The following is a 14,920-nucleotide window of genomic DNA, read 5'->3' on the forward strand; positions in this document are numbered from 1 at the left end:
CAGGAAGAGAATAGAAGCTTTTGAAATGTGGTGCTACAGAAGAATGCTGAAGATTAGATGGGTAGATCACATAACTAATGAGGAGGTACTGAATAGAATTGGGGAGAAGAGGAGATTGTGGCACAACTTGACTAGAAGAAGGGACCGGTTGGTAGGACATGTTCTGAGGCATCAAGGGATCACAAAGTTAGCATTGGAGGGCAGCGTGGAGGGTAAAATTCGTAGAGGAAGACCAAGAGATGAATACACTAAGCAGATTCAGAAGGATGTAGGTTGCAGTAGGTACTGGGAGATGAAGAAACTTGCACAGGATAGGGTAGCATGGAGAGTTGCATCAAACCAGTCTCAGGACTGAAGACCACAACAACAACAAGAAGAGAATAGAAGCTTTAGAAATGTGGTGCTACAGAAGAATGCTGAAGATTAGATGGGTAGATCACGTAACTAATGAGGAAGTATTGAATAGAATTGGGGAGAAGAGGAGTTTGTGGCACAACTGGACAAGAAGTATGGACCGTTTGGTAGGACATGTTCTGAGGCATCAAGGGATCACCAATTTAGCATTGGAGGGCAGCGTGGAGGGTAAAAATCATAGAGGGAGACCAAGAGATGAATACACTAAGCAGATTCAGAAGGATGTAGATTGCAGTAGGTACTGGGAGATGAAGAAACTTGCACAGGATAGAGTAGCATGGAGAGCTGCATCAAACCAGTCTCAGGACTGAAGACAACAACAACATCAAGAAATTCTGCTACCTTGGAACCAAAATAACATGACAGATGAAGCAAGGAAGACATAAAAAGCAGACTAGCATAGATGAAGACACCATTCCTAGCCAAAAGAAGTCTGCTAGTATCAAACATAGGCCATAGGGAAAAAATTCTAAGAATGTACTTTCATAGTACAGCATATTATGGAGGTTAATCAGTGACTATGGGAAAAGAGGAATAGAAGAGAATCAAAGTGTAGTAACACTGTTCACATTTACGTCGCACTTCACTTAGCGTAGACCGGGACTGTGTCCTAGGCATGCCCGATGTTAACTGACTGGGCACGGCCCATGCTGCCGGAGTTGTTGTTGTTATGCCGGCAGAGGTCACATCCGAATTCTCACGTGCCCTCTGGTGGACGGCACTCTACTTGCGGCAACTACTGTCCGTGACGCGCCGTGCCAATGTGCGCCTCCCGTGATCTTTCTGGTGGCTACTGCACTCCTCCTCCTTCGGGGGGTGAAGCCACAGTGATCCACTGTGTCGGAAGGTGGAGCGTTGGGCAGGAGTGATGACCCCCACATCCATTGGATGGCCGGAGTCGAGGGGATCTGCCAACCCTCGAGCCGGAACCTTCGAATACGGCTGGAAGTGACCCACACGAAGAGGCCCCCGTCGTCCCACAACCGGAGCCCGGGACAGAACTGGTGACAAGCTGTCGAACTCCGGATCCTGTTCCACCTCGGGAGGGGCAAGACCCAGTGGTGGGGACGAAGGGGAAGGGACGACCACAGGTGAACCAGCCTACTGAGAAACCGGGCCTGCTAGGGGGGCCGGCTCTTGCTGGGGCATCTCGAACGATGGCGATGCCGGTGCTGGAGCTACTGGAGGCTGCCAAGGCTGAGAACCATCACAGTGCGGCAGAGTCACAGCGGGGAGAGGAGGTAACGTCCCCTGTGAAACCAACACAGGTGCCGGCAATGGGGAAGCCGGTGTCCGAGAGGTCGGAGGGTGGGTGCCCGAACGTGGATGTAGCTGATTTTGGTGACAACGTACCACCCGGTCCCCTGCCTGCAAGGTATAGAGCCAGCGGCCATTTCGGCGCAGGACCACCGCCGGCATCCAACATGGATTGTGACCAAATCCATGGGCCCAGACTGACATACCCAGTGGAAAACCAGGTACTCCGTTTTGTGAAGACTGGTGAGGACCAGGCCGGAGGAGGTGCAGCAGAGTCCTAGGTTGACGCCCATGGATGAGCTCTGTGGGGCTGCTTTCTCCCATTGGTGTGGTCCGGTATGCCGTCAATAAAAACGTCAATGCTTCCTCCGCAGGAAATTCGTGCACATACTTTTTCATCTGTGTCTTAAATGTGCGCACCATGCGCTCGGCTTCCCCATTCGATTGTGGATGGAAGGGGGGAGAGCAAATGTGCTGAATACCGAAGCGCCTACAAAAATCCTGGAAGGTCTGCGAAATAAACTGCGGTCCATTGTCCAAGACCAGGGTGACTGGCAGACCTTCCACAGAAAAGATTTTTGCTAGTGCCTGGATTGCAACTCCTGAAGTGGTTGAGGAGCAGCGAACCACATATGGGAAGCGGGAATAAGCATCAATGACAATGAGCCAAAAGCCATCGAGAAACGGGCCCGCAAAATCGATGTGAACACGTTCCCATGCTTGGGTTGCCGGCGGCCATGAAGAGAACGCTGCCCTGGGAGATGCTTGTTGGCTCGTACACTGGGAACAGGCGGCCACCAAGTGCTCAATTTCTCTGTCAATACCGGGCCCGTACACATGTCTGCGAGCCAAGGTTTTAGTACGGGAAACACCCCAGTGCCCCGCATGTAATAACGTGAGGACCTCCCTTCGTAAACTTGCAGGAACAACTACGCGAGGAGCTGTATCATCGGTAGCCGGAAGGAGAACTCCTTCCAAGACTGAGAGGCGGTCTTGTAGAAGAAAATAATTACGAAGAGGGTCCGAGTCCCGGCCCTGAGGGCGGGATGACCACCCCTGCTGAATGAGGCAAACTACTTGCTGGAGAACCGGGTCAGCTGCCATTTCCCTGGCGACTCGAGAACTAGTGATCGGGAAGCCATCAACCGCTTGGTGGGACGTCACATCCAAATGAAAACACATAATCTCCTCTCGATCGAACATAGGATCCGGGCCCACCGGAAGACGGGAAAGAGCGTCGGCGTTGGCATGCTGTCCTGTAGGGCGAAAATGAATGTCATAATGGTACTTAGAGAGGAACAAGGCCCACCGCTGTAGTCTGTGGGCCGCCCTATCCGGAATCTGAGAGGCGGGACCAAATAACGATATTAACGGCTTATGGTCAGTGATTAACTGAAACTTCGTGCCATACAAGAAAGGGTGAAACTTGGTAACAGCGTAGACAATGGCCAAAGCCTCTTTTTCCACCTGGGAGTAATGGGCCTGCGCGGGACTAAGCATTTTAGATGCAAACGCCAGTGGTTGCTCGGAACCATCTGCATTGCGATGGGCCAGGACCGCCCCCACCCCATACTGCAAAGCATCTGTAGCCAGGACCAATGGCTTATGGGGATCAAAAGTAGTCAAACAAGGGGCTGACGTGAGGAGGCCCTTCAACGAGGTGAACGCTCGCTCGCATGCAGGCGACCAATCAAAAGGAACACCCTTGTGCAGAAGGCAGTACAGGGGGTGGGCTACAGTGGAAGCCCTGGGAATGAACCAGTGGTAATAGGCTATCTTGCCTAAAAAAGCTTGTAACTCTTTCAGTGAAGTGGGCCGAGGAAGGTTGATGATACCTTGGACCAAACTTCCTAGTGGCTGGATGCCGTGCCAAGAGATGGTGTAACCCACATACTCAATGGACGGTTGGAAGAAGGTTGACTTATGCAGGTTGCAACGAAGCCCACAGACCTGAATTTGAGAAAGAGGGTGCGAAGGTTGTGCAAGTGTTCCATCGTGCTGCGGGCTGTGATAATTATGTCAAAAAAAAATGGTTCAAATGGCTCTGAGCACTATGGGACTCATCCTTAGGTTAGTTAGGTTTAAGTAGTTCTAAGTTCTAGGGGACTTATGACCTCAGCAGTTGAGGCAGGATTCGAACCTGCGACCGTAGTGGTCAGGCGGTTCCAGACTGTAGCGCCAGAACCGCTCGGCCACCAGCGGCCGGCAATTATGTCATCCAGATAATTAATACAATGAGGGATTGTCGACGTGACATGCTCAAGATAACGCTGGAATATCGCCGGGGCACTGGATATTCCAAAGGCCAACCGCTGGTATTGGTAAAGGCCAAACGGGGTGTTGACGACCACCAGCCGTTTGGAGTCCTCATCAAGTGGTATCTGATGATAAGCCTCCGACAGATCGATTTTCGAAAAATATTGGCCTCCCGCCACGGCGGAGAACAATTCATCAGCACTAGGCAAAGGATAGGTGTCCACCACCAATTGGGAATTAATGGTGGCCTTGAAATCACCACAAAGACGTAATTTTCCCGAGGGCTTCCTTACAATAACGAGGGGCGAAGCCCACTCACTGGAAGAAATGGGAAGAACGACCCCTAGGGCTGTCAGCTGGTCTAGCTCTTTCTTTACCTGAGGGCGGAGAGCCAAGGGGATCTGCCTCGCGCGTAGAAAACGCGGGCGAGCCGACGCCTTCAACGTTAAGTGAGCTTCAAAATCTGAAACACGCCCCAGGCCCTCCTCAAAAATATCTGGGAAGTCTGAGAGCAAAGATTCCAATGATTGATAGGGAACGTCTTCGGAGACCAACTGTATGGTGTCAGCGATAGAAAAACCGAAAGTTTGAAAGGCATCCAGGCCAAAAAGGTTAGCGGAGCTCGCATCACTGACAACAATAAAAGTAATAGGCCGAGTGACTGATTTGTATGTCACGTCGGTAGTGAATTGACCCAGTAGGGGAATGAACTGTTTACCATAACCACGTAGACGCCGGTAAACTGGCGCCAACGGGGGCGATCCAAGGTCGGAATAAGTTTGTGCATTCAACAACGAAACTGCCGCGCCCGTATCTACTTGCAGTTGTAACTGGCGCGACCGAACCGACACCTCAATAAAGAGTTTGCGTGCCGATGCATCGGGAGCCTGGCCCGATGAAACTTCCTGAATGTCAACGTCCATGTCCTCTGTACCTGCTTCCTTCGATTCTTTTGAGGCTGAGCGGCAAACTTTAGCAATGTGACCTTTTTTATTACATTTGCGACAAACGGCCCAACGCTGGGGGCACTCTGACCGATCGTGATGTATATAGCATGATGCACAGGACGGCAACAGGGGCCGGCGCCCGGAATTCTATTTACGCGCCGTGCGGGAGCGGCCGTAACGGCCGGATTGTACTGCTCGCACATCGTCCACCCCAGACACAGTGGACGCGGCCGCGCCGCCCTGAACCTCCGCGACGTCGCACCACGCTTCCAGCTGTTGACCTGCTGCGTGAGAGACTTCATACGATTGAGCAATGGACAGGACTTCCTCGAGGGAAGGGTCTTCTAACTGCAGGGCCCATTGCTGGACCTCCCTATCAGGGGCCGAACGAACAATGACGTCGCGTACCATATGGTGGGCATACGGCTCTCGCGACTGCTCCGTGACAAAATGACACTTGCGACTAAGACCATGCAGGGTAGCGGCCCACGCCCGGTAAGACTGATGGGGCTGCTTCTTGCATTGATAGAACTCGACCCTAGCCGCCACAACATGCGTGCGGCGGTGATAATATGAAGACAGCAAGGAACACAATGCGTCAAAAGACAAGGACGAGGGTTCCTGCAATGGCACTAGCTGCCGCAAAACTTGATACAGCGAGGGAGATATCCAAGACAAGAAGAGAGCACGACATACCTCCGCATCGGCAACATGAAACGCCTGGAAATGCTGCCGAAGGCAATGTTCATATGCGTCCCAATCCTCCGCCGTCTCGTCATACGGGGGAAAGGGAGGAGGGAACTGCGCTGGAGCAGACGGCGTGGAGAGCAACGCCGAAAGCACTTGTTTCATGGTGGCCATGAGCTCCGTCTGCTGCGCAACCAAAACTCGCACCAAATCCTCCATGCCGTGGAGAAGCTGCGAAACCGGAGCAACGACGCAACACGTGAAAGAACGATCCCATCCTCGTCGCCAATTGTGTAGTAACACTGTTCACGTTTACGTCGCACTTCACTTAGTGTAGACCGGGACTGTGTCCTAGGCATGCCCGATGTTAACTGACTGGGCACGGCCCGTGCTGCCGGAGTTGTTGTTGTTATGCCGGCAGAGGTCACGTCCGAATTCTCGCGTGCCCTCTGGTGGACGGGACTCTACTTGCGGCAACTACCGTCTGTGACATGCCGTGCCAATGTGCGCCTCCCGCGATCTTTCTGGTGGCTACTGCACAAAGCATTTGTGATGTGATGTTAGAGAAGGATGTGAAAAATCAAATGGATTGATGAGTTGAGGAAAGAGGAGCTTCCCCACAGGATTGGCAAAGGAAAAACATATGGAAAACAATGACAAGAAGAAGAGACAGAATGATAGAATATGTTTTAAGACATCAGTGAGTAACTTCTATGGAACTATTGGGAGCTGTAGAAGCTAGAAACTGCAGAAGAAGACCAAGTATTGAACACACCCACCAAGGAAGTTAATTATTATTATGGGCCTCACGACTCTTAAAACTGTCATTTCAAAAGGCGTCTAACATTGGAATATTTAATAAGAGTTGTTGACTGTTGATGCATCCAGTAATTTGTTAATATATTGTTTCATCTGTTCGTATTTCACAAAATATGACTTAAATGTTCTAGTTATTGTCCTTGTTCAAAATCATTTGCTTTACAGTAATTTTGAATTTGAGGTACAGAGTGAAAGTGGGAATATGAGACTGAAACTATAAAGTATGAAAACAAGAATTCTTACAATAATCTTATTATTTAAAATAATTCTCATTTATTCTTAGCTGAGTACTTTTTAAATACATGAAATGTTTTGATCACTCTGGATGATCTTCACACCTAAGTAGTTATGTGAGCACCCTCTCTTCTCTGTTCAAAACCTTGTAACAGAGTGTTCTGATGTGATGTTATGAACAGAAAAGACAGGTTGCTGATGCACTACGTAGATCTGATGATGATCCAGAGTAATCAAAACATGTTGTGTATTTAATGAATGTGTAGCTGAGACTGAATAATAAATGAGAATTGTTTTAAATATCAATACATTTGCTGATACTCTCAGGATGAATATGTGGGGTACAGTGAAGATGACCATTATTCTATAGTATGTTATATTTATTAGGGCAGACATTAAAATAATGAAAATTGACAGCATTGCAACAATCCTCACTTAGTAGTCATCGTTTTCAGTTTCATAGTTCCCAAACACCCAGACAAACTATGGGCCTTGCTGCAGTGGGTTGTTTGCATACCTCAACTATGGAGATGCATGTACCTAAGGAGCAACCACATACAAGGAGTATCTGTGGATAAGGCAGACTAATGTATGGTTCTTGAAGAGGGGCAGGAGCCTTGTCAGTGTTTTCAGGGGCCACAATCTTGATGGCTAACTGATATGTCCTTGTAACATTAGCCAACATTGTCTTGATATGTTGGTACTGTGGCATTGCTGAAAGCTAGGTAGTTACATGTTCCATAGATCATCCAAATGATTCTTTTATTGAAATGATGTGGAATGAGTTGATTTATAGGATATGTATACATGCACTCCGTCTTCAGGCCACAATTGGCCCATCGGGACCATCCGACCGCCATGTCATCCCCAGTGAGGATGCGGATAGGAGGGGCATGTGGTCAGCACACCGCTCTCCCGGTCGTTATGATGGTTTTCTTTGACCGGAGCCGCTACTATTCGGTAAGTAGCTCCTCAATTGGCATCACGAGGCTGAGTGCACCCAGAAAAATGGCAGCAGCACATGGCAGCTGGATGGTCACCCATCCAAGTGCCAGCCACGCCCGACAGTGCTTAACTTCGGTGATCTCACGGGAACCGGTGTATCCACTGCGGCAAGGCCATTGCCATATGTATACATGATTAGTGTTAAAATTAATGAATATTATACTCAGTGCCTGTGTTCTTCAGAAGTATGATTCAAATCATTTAAGTCAGTCCTGCATGGCGTGTCTAAAGGAACTTAGCATCATACTTCTGAACAACACAGGCACTTGAATACTGCAACACTGGACAAGCAACTTTCAATTAAAATGTCTCCCCACATAATGAATGTACAAGTGCAGATTGAACACACATCGTGGATGACATGGAAATTTGGGTCTGGCTATGAATTGTGCATGGATAGCCTAATGACAAGGCAGCTGCTCATGATAAGCATGAAATCCAGGTTCAAGTAATGGTCTGGCTCAGATTTTCATTGTCATCATCCCATTAAATGGCTGATGGTTGTCCATATTCATAACTGTGAACAATGTTATGTAAAATGAATGAATACAGTATTATTTTAGTTCTACTCGTGCAACTAAATTTAAAAACAATTTTTAATGAGAAATTCGTCAGTGGAATAGGAGGAGTTGTTCAGGAGAAATGAGTTTACGTTACCTTTAAAACTCACTTATAAATGTGACATTCTGTCTGACATTTTATATTATTGGGAAAAATATCAAAAATTTTTGTTGCTACATATTAAACTTATTTCTGAGCCACTGATAGCTTAAACAGCAGGTAATAAAGGTCATTTTTCCCTCTAGTGTTATAGGTATGGACATTACTTTCTTCTCAAATTGTGATGGATAATTTATGACTTATTCCATCAGTAAATATATGCATAGTTATGGCACAGTGAAAATGCCTACCTTCTCAAAGAGTATCTATGTGATATCCATGGGTGAACACTATATGTATATTATTCTTACTGCTCACTTTTGTATAATAAATACTTTCTGATATGATGTAAGTCAGCAACTGTTGTTTTAGAAGAAGCCAAATGTTATTTCCCCATTCCTGATGACAAGCTGGTGGAAGGTGGCTAAAGGGATGAGTTGCTACAGGATTCTGGACAGGCAGGCACAAGTTCAGTTGACACAAGTGCAATATATTTTACTCAACTCATCACTGAAGAACTGATACACTACTGACAACTTTGAGCAGCCATGGAAGCTATAAGTGGAGGCTCAACACAGGTTTGCATCTATGTACACTGAATGTTTGCCAGCACTTTAGGCACCAACTAGCGACATGGACTTTATCTAGAACTAGAAGAATGTGCCCAAATGCCTGCCACTTCTAACACCATCCTGGCAGTCTATATTGATCAACAGCCTGGAGGTTCTTCATTGGTCAGCTCATCCTATTGGTGGTGATGTTCAAAGCACTGCTCATACAACACACAGGAATCATCGAGGTGCTGGCTCCTGTCCACCCCGTGGTATTCATCTTGAGAATGTCCCAGAACACCAGCCAAGAAACAAGACAGAGGGCACACCCTTGCATCCAGTGATGGTCCAAGATCATTTGGTGGTCGAACTGCAATGTACTCTTGAATTGGTGCAGCAGCCGCCTGGTTGGCTGACAAGTGGAGTGAACCAATACCTGTAGATGTTTGCTGTCTGTTTGGTGATGGATGAGGTGTACAGTACAGGTTAATCAGTTTCTGCATCTCTTCAAAGCATTTGACACCATTTCCCATAAAATAATCATACAAAAATTGGAAAACAATGGCATTTGAGGGCAAGCACGAGAATGGACACAACCTCATCTATGCAACAAGTAACAGTATGTCTCAATAGGGAGGTCAGAGCAGTCAGCAAACAAAGCCATCAAATATGGTGTGCTACAGGGTTGGATAACATAGATATTGCTGCTTAACCTGTTTGGAAATAATATAGGTCTTGAAGAGAAAGAGAAGAAAATACTGTAAGAAGATGAGATGTCAATACTATCATATCCGAGCCTGGCAAATTTCAAGGTATGGAACTCAGTGACAGCTGCCAGACAGCACTGCTTAGGATTGGCATAGGGGAGGGGAGGGGGGGGGGGGGAGCTGTAGACTTGGGTCTCCAGGTGGATGGAAGGGCCTCCATTCTGATCAAAATCTCAACTGGCTGCCTAAAAAGAACCAGACAAGATACAATCATCATCATCATCATCATCATAAGATAAAATATGACCAATGTGAAACAAATTTCTTAGTTTGTTGCATCCACTGTCTTAATAAACTAGCATAAACCAGAATTAAAAATGAAGACTGAATGTAGTGCATGAAAATCATGATTCATATTATCTTGCTGAATAGAAGTGTTCTGCAGCATCATGTAATTGTAGAATAGCCACTCCCAATCCGCCAGAAAAACTGTCATTGCATAGACACACACAAAGTTATGTTCCTTTTATGTCAACAAGTTCCATCTGTTTATAAATTCTGTATGCATTGAGTTGGGTAGAATTTTTGACCACAGTCATGTGTGGTTTACTTCAAAAACATTTGTGTGCTGTGAGATACATTCACCCCTTTCCCCTTCCTCATTTTTTTACTGCTTTTATCGTTTCTCTCTCATTGTTATCGAGTAGAACTGTTAATTCATATGACAGTATTGTTTAGTGTTTTGGATCATACAGTATAGTTGCAGATCAGCTTTTATGTCAACAAGTTCCATCTGTTTATAAATTCTGTATGCATTGAGTTGGGTAGAATTTTTTGACCACAGTCATGTGTGGTTTACTTCAAAAACATTTGTGTGCTGTGAGATACATTCACCCCTTTCCCCTTCCTCATTCTTTTACTGCTTTTATCATTTCTCTCTCATTGTTATAGAGTAGAACTGTTAATTCATATGACAGTATTGTTTAGTGTTTTGGATCATACAGTATAGTTGCAGATCAGCTGCATTTAGTAAGAGGAGTGAGACTGCTTATTATAATCAGTTAGTTTATAATATTATGAAAAAGATAGATTGCTACTCACCATACAGAGGATATTTTACATAACAAACAGGCACAACAAAAAGCCTACTAAATGTGAGGTTTGGCCAAATGACCTATGTCCAAAATGGACAATACACATACAGTCACTTAAGCACAATTCATACAGACATGACCACTGTCTCTGGCCACTGAGGCTGGCCCCAGCAGCCAGAGACAGAGGTCACATGTATGTGATTTGTGCTTGTTTGAATGTCGGTGTATGTTGCCTACTTTAGAAGAAGGCCTTTTTGCTGAAAGATCATGTTTAGCAGATTTTTTGTTGTGCCTATCTGCTACTTAACATCTTCTCTATCTGGTGAGTAGTGATTGACCCTTTTCATAATACTATCATTATTCCATTCTGCATTTTCCAGTTAGTGTATAACTAACATTTGAGTTTCATTTATGACAGAACTAAAAGAGTGAAAAAATGATTGCAAAGTAGCTGATCTTTTCCAACCTTTAAGAAACAATATAGTGATGAAAGAAGCTAAAGAACTCTTAAAATAAATATCAAAACTTCATGGGAAAAGACCAAGGTGGTCTAAGAGAAGAAAGTTTTCACTCAGTACTACTTCATTTTAGTGAATATGTGGAGTACTCCCTCAAAGAAACAGTTGATAAGAACTCAACAATCGAATTGCATGAATTAATGTTTCAAAATGATCTTGGGAATATTGTTCCAAATGTAATGATTGCTTATGGGATTTTCCACTCAATACCAATTGCTAATTCTGAAGCTTTTAACATGAACTGACCAGTTCTCCTTCCAGGATGTGACAGAGGACTTCACTAGGATGAAAACTAGAAAAATAAATTTTTGGGGTATCCAGTTTTTTTATGGTTAATGTCATAGATATACAAATATTCCCTTCACTTTCCTACTGTACTTCCACAGAAATATATTAGGCCTACATGAAATCAGCAGGAGTCACACATTTTTTCTAGCCCTGAGCCTCTGCTGGTTTAACACAGCTGATGTCACTGCTGCTAGCACTGCTGCAGGAACACATGCACCTTCCCACTCGATCGGCACCTACAGTTGCCCTTTAAAGTCTGCAGGGCATCAGCTACATACTCAGTTGTGAGTTACGTCTGTTCTTGTACTGATCTCGCTACATGTCATTGTTTTGTTCTGGATTCACGATGTCTTAGGTTTTTGGTCTTGGTTTCTTCTTTGGACTAATTAGTCTGCTGCGAAATCACCACTGACTTTCCTTCTTTGTTGCTGTCTTTCTGTTTACTTTTGATGACTCACTGTCAATGCCTGAGGTCAGTCGCCCAGTTCCTGCAGGTTCACAAGTTGTTCCCAGTCTTGTCAGATTCCAATCACAATAGCTGGTGAGAAGGTATAAAGTTTGCAAAATCCCATGGACACAATGATTCTGCAGCTCATGGAACAGCAACAGCAACACCTGCTCCTGCACCAGTAATTGCATCATTTCTAACAGCAGCAGCAGCACCAGCAAGAAGCTAATTTGCTCCATCAGCAAATCCAGCTTTTGAAAATTCAACTGCAGGTTCAGGGTACCCATCCCCTCCAGCCTGTAGCCACTTCCCAGGCAGAAAGCCATCCACCTGTTTGTCTACTTTATAATGACATTAAAGACGATTGGGACATGTATCTGCAGCAGTTAAACAACACTTTGCCAATTTCATCTTTCAATTTACATTCTCTAGTGGTCACTCTTTGTGTCTTGAGCTTCTCCAGAGACAATTTTTCTTGCTAAGTGAGATTACTCCTCACTCAAATCCTCTCACACTCATATTCAAGGAGATGTGTTCATTGCTTTTGAAGTATTATTCGCCATGATTCCATGTGGTCTCATTATTTCTCAAGTTCCATCAACAACACAAGTATCTGGTCAATCATCTCTCTCATGGATTTCAGATTTGCAAGGATTTAATTGAAGTTGTGATTTCACTTGTGCAAACACAACTCACAAAACTTTATATGCAGATTCTTTGAATCAATGTGAAGTTGTCCAATTAGCTTCTGATCTGGAAACTTGCACTGCAGCCTTCAAACTGGGGATTCCTTCCTTGGAGTATATTTTTAAAACTGTGCAATCTTTTGAAATCACACAGACATCAAATGAGTGCCTCACAGTTCGATCCCAAATAGCACTGGGCCCACTGCTGCCCTGGAGGTTGGGATTTTAGTAAGTCTTTTTCCTGATGGAGGAGTCATTACTCTTTGATTTCAGACATGTTAATGTCCTGTAAACAGCCAGTCATGCTCTATCAGCATAAGAATCTGGGCCTCTCATCATATTCAGACTGTGTTGTAGCACAAAATGCAGACTGAATGGATTGCTGTGTGTACTGCACCCATTATAGGTAGGATGGGCATCTCCGAAATGTCTGTTGTAAATGTATATACTAAGGTGAGACAGCCAATGATCTATTCAGTGCAGATACACATCAGACTCAATCTCTTATAGGAATCAGCAAAATTCTTTGAGTAATGAGGTAATGGGCAAGGGGCACTCCGTTTGTAGTGTGTGGATAAGTTGAGAATATGGGTCGTCTATGCACTTGTGATGACCACCCTGACTGGATGGCTCAGTGCTCAGAGCATCTGCCTAGTAAGCAGCAAGCCCAAATTCAAATCCCAGTCTGGCACAAATTTTCAATTTTCCCCATTGATGTCAATCCATCCCCACTTGCAGCCAATGCCTACAATTTTCCTTTATTTGTCTGTTGTAAACTGTCGGGACACTCAGATCCCAATGAGCACATGCTTCAAGGGATGGTGCATGAACTTCAGCCAGTTGTTCCATGGCAAACCTTCTACTACTAACTTATTTCTCAGCCTCACAATTACAAACCACAATGTCCATTTCCAGGTGGACACAGGAGCTATCATTTCCTTGATTTCTGGATTCACAGTGTCTTAGCACTTTCATCTTGTTTTATTCATTGGACTTGTTATTCTACTGTCATCATCATTACTGTCTGTCCTACTCTGTTGTTGCCTTTCTGTTTATTTTTGCTAACTCACTGTTGATGCCTTTGGCCAGACAGCCAGTTCCTGCACGTTTTTGAGTTGTTTCTAATTTTCCACAAATGACTTGTTATTCTGCTGTCATCATCATTGCTGTCTGTCCTACTCTGTTGTTGTCTTTCTGTTTATTTTTGCTAGCTCGCTGTTGATGCCTTTGGCCAGGCAGCCAGTTCCTGCAGGTAGTTGAGATCTTCCTAATTTTCCACAAACGTATGTTTGTCTGCTCCAGTGAACCAAAGCACAACTAACATTCAAAAATGACTGACAGTCTGAAGGCCTTTTCTCAACATTCATGTCTTGTACTTGGTCAGGTTTCCATAAACTAACATTTACAAAGTTCTACTGCTGCACATAGAAACCAAGCTCCCAAGAGTTTACTTTTAGCACATACACAGTGATATAGATCCTTGGAAAAACAGAATACTATCAGTGACCTATCAAAATTCATGAACCAGGTTACAACAACCAACCACAGAGATTGGACTGGTTATGGAGCTGCAGAGGCCGAGGGTGGTGTCTGTTGAGGAGGCAGCAGGTCAGCAGCAGGCAATGGCATAGTGGTGGAGTTGATCTCCATCTGTAGCTCTGGCTCAGTGTGGAACCACCTCTGCATGGATATGTGTGGCCCTAAATACTGTCACACAGCTGGATATCACAGGATCTATTTTAGGTCGTGTGGATCGCAGATGCAAGTAGGTCCCCCCTGGTCTGCAATCCCTGGTTGTGTTGCTATGGTTGCCTATAGAAATTGCTACAAAACTGTCTTGTGGGGCAGAGCAGTTGTGTGGCATGTAGGCAATCCATGATGCTGGTGTGCCAGATGGGTTGCCACCCATACAGGTGGAATGCTGCAACATCTCAGTTCCCAGTCTTGTCAGATTCTGGTCACAATGAATACTAAGGAATGAGCAAAATATGGAACAGCATCAGAGAAGAGCAGCTGAATGGCTCATGGGAAACGAACTGGTCATAAACCTGAAAAGGTCTATTTGTGCAGTGTTCAGAAACAAAGTGGAGGCTGTGCATACAGATTTAAAAGCAGATGATAAAAAGGTGAAAGAAGTAGAATCCACTAGATTCTTAATCATTACTGTGGATAATGAGCTGAAATGGAAACAGAATATTAATTCTGTCTGTAAGAAACTCAGTCCATCATATTCATAGTGAAGTAACCATAGCAGTATGTAGACAAGCAGCTTCTGTGCCCACTACGCCAAGGTGTGACAGTGTGAAAAGACTCAAGCATTCAAGAAACAAAAATTATGTAAGCAGTACA

At 45.0% G+C, this 14,920-nt stretch overlaps 1 pseudogene; it reads right to left on the reverse strand.

Moving 5' to 3' along the window:
• Nucleotides 1-7,623: 7,623 nt before the first annotated feature.
• LOC126203396 (5S ribosomal RNA) lies at nt 7,624-7,740 on the reverse strand (annotated as a pseudogene).
• Between the last annotated feature and the right edge of the window lie 7,180 nt (nt 7,741-14,920).

Source organism: Schistocerca nitens, chromosome 1 (assembly GCF_023898315.1).
Source record: "Schistocerca nitens isolate TAMUIC-IGC-003100 chromosome 1, iqSchNite1.1, whole genome shotgun sequence".
NCBI lineage: Eukaryota > Metazoa > Arthropoda > Insecta > Orthoptera > Acrididae > Schistocerca > Schistocerca nitens.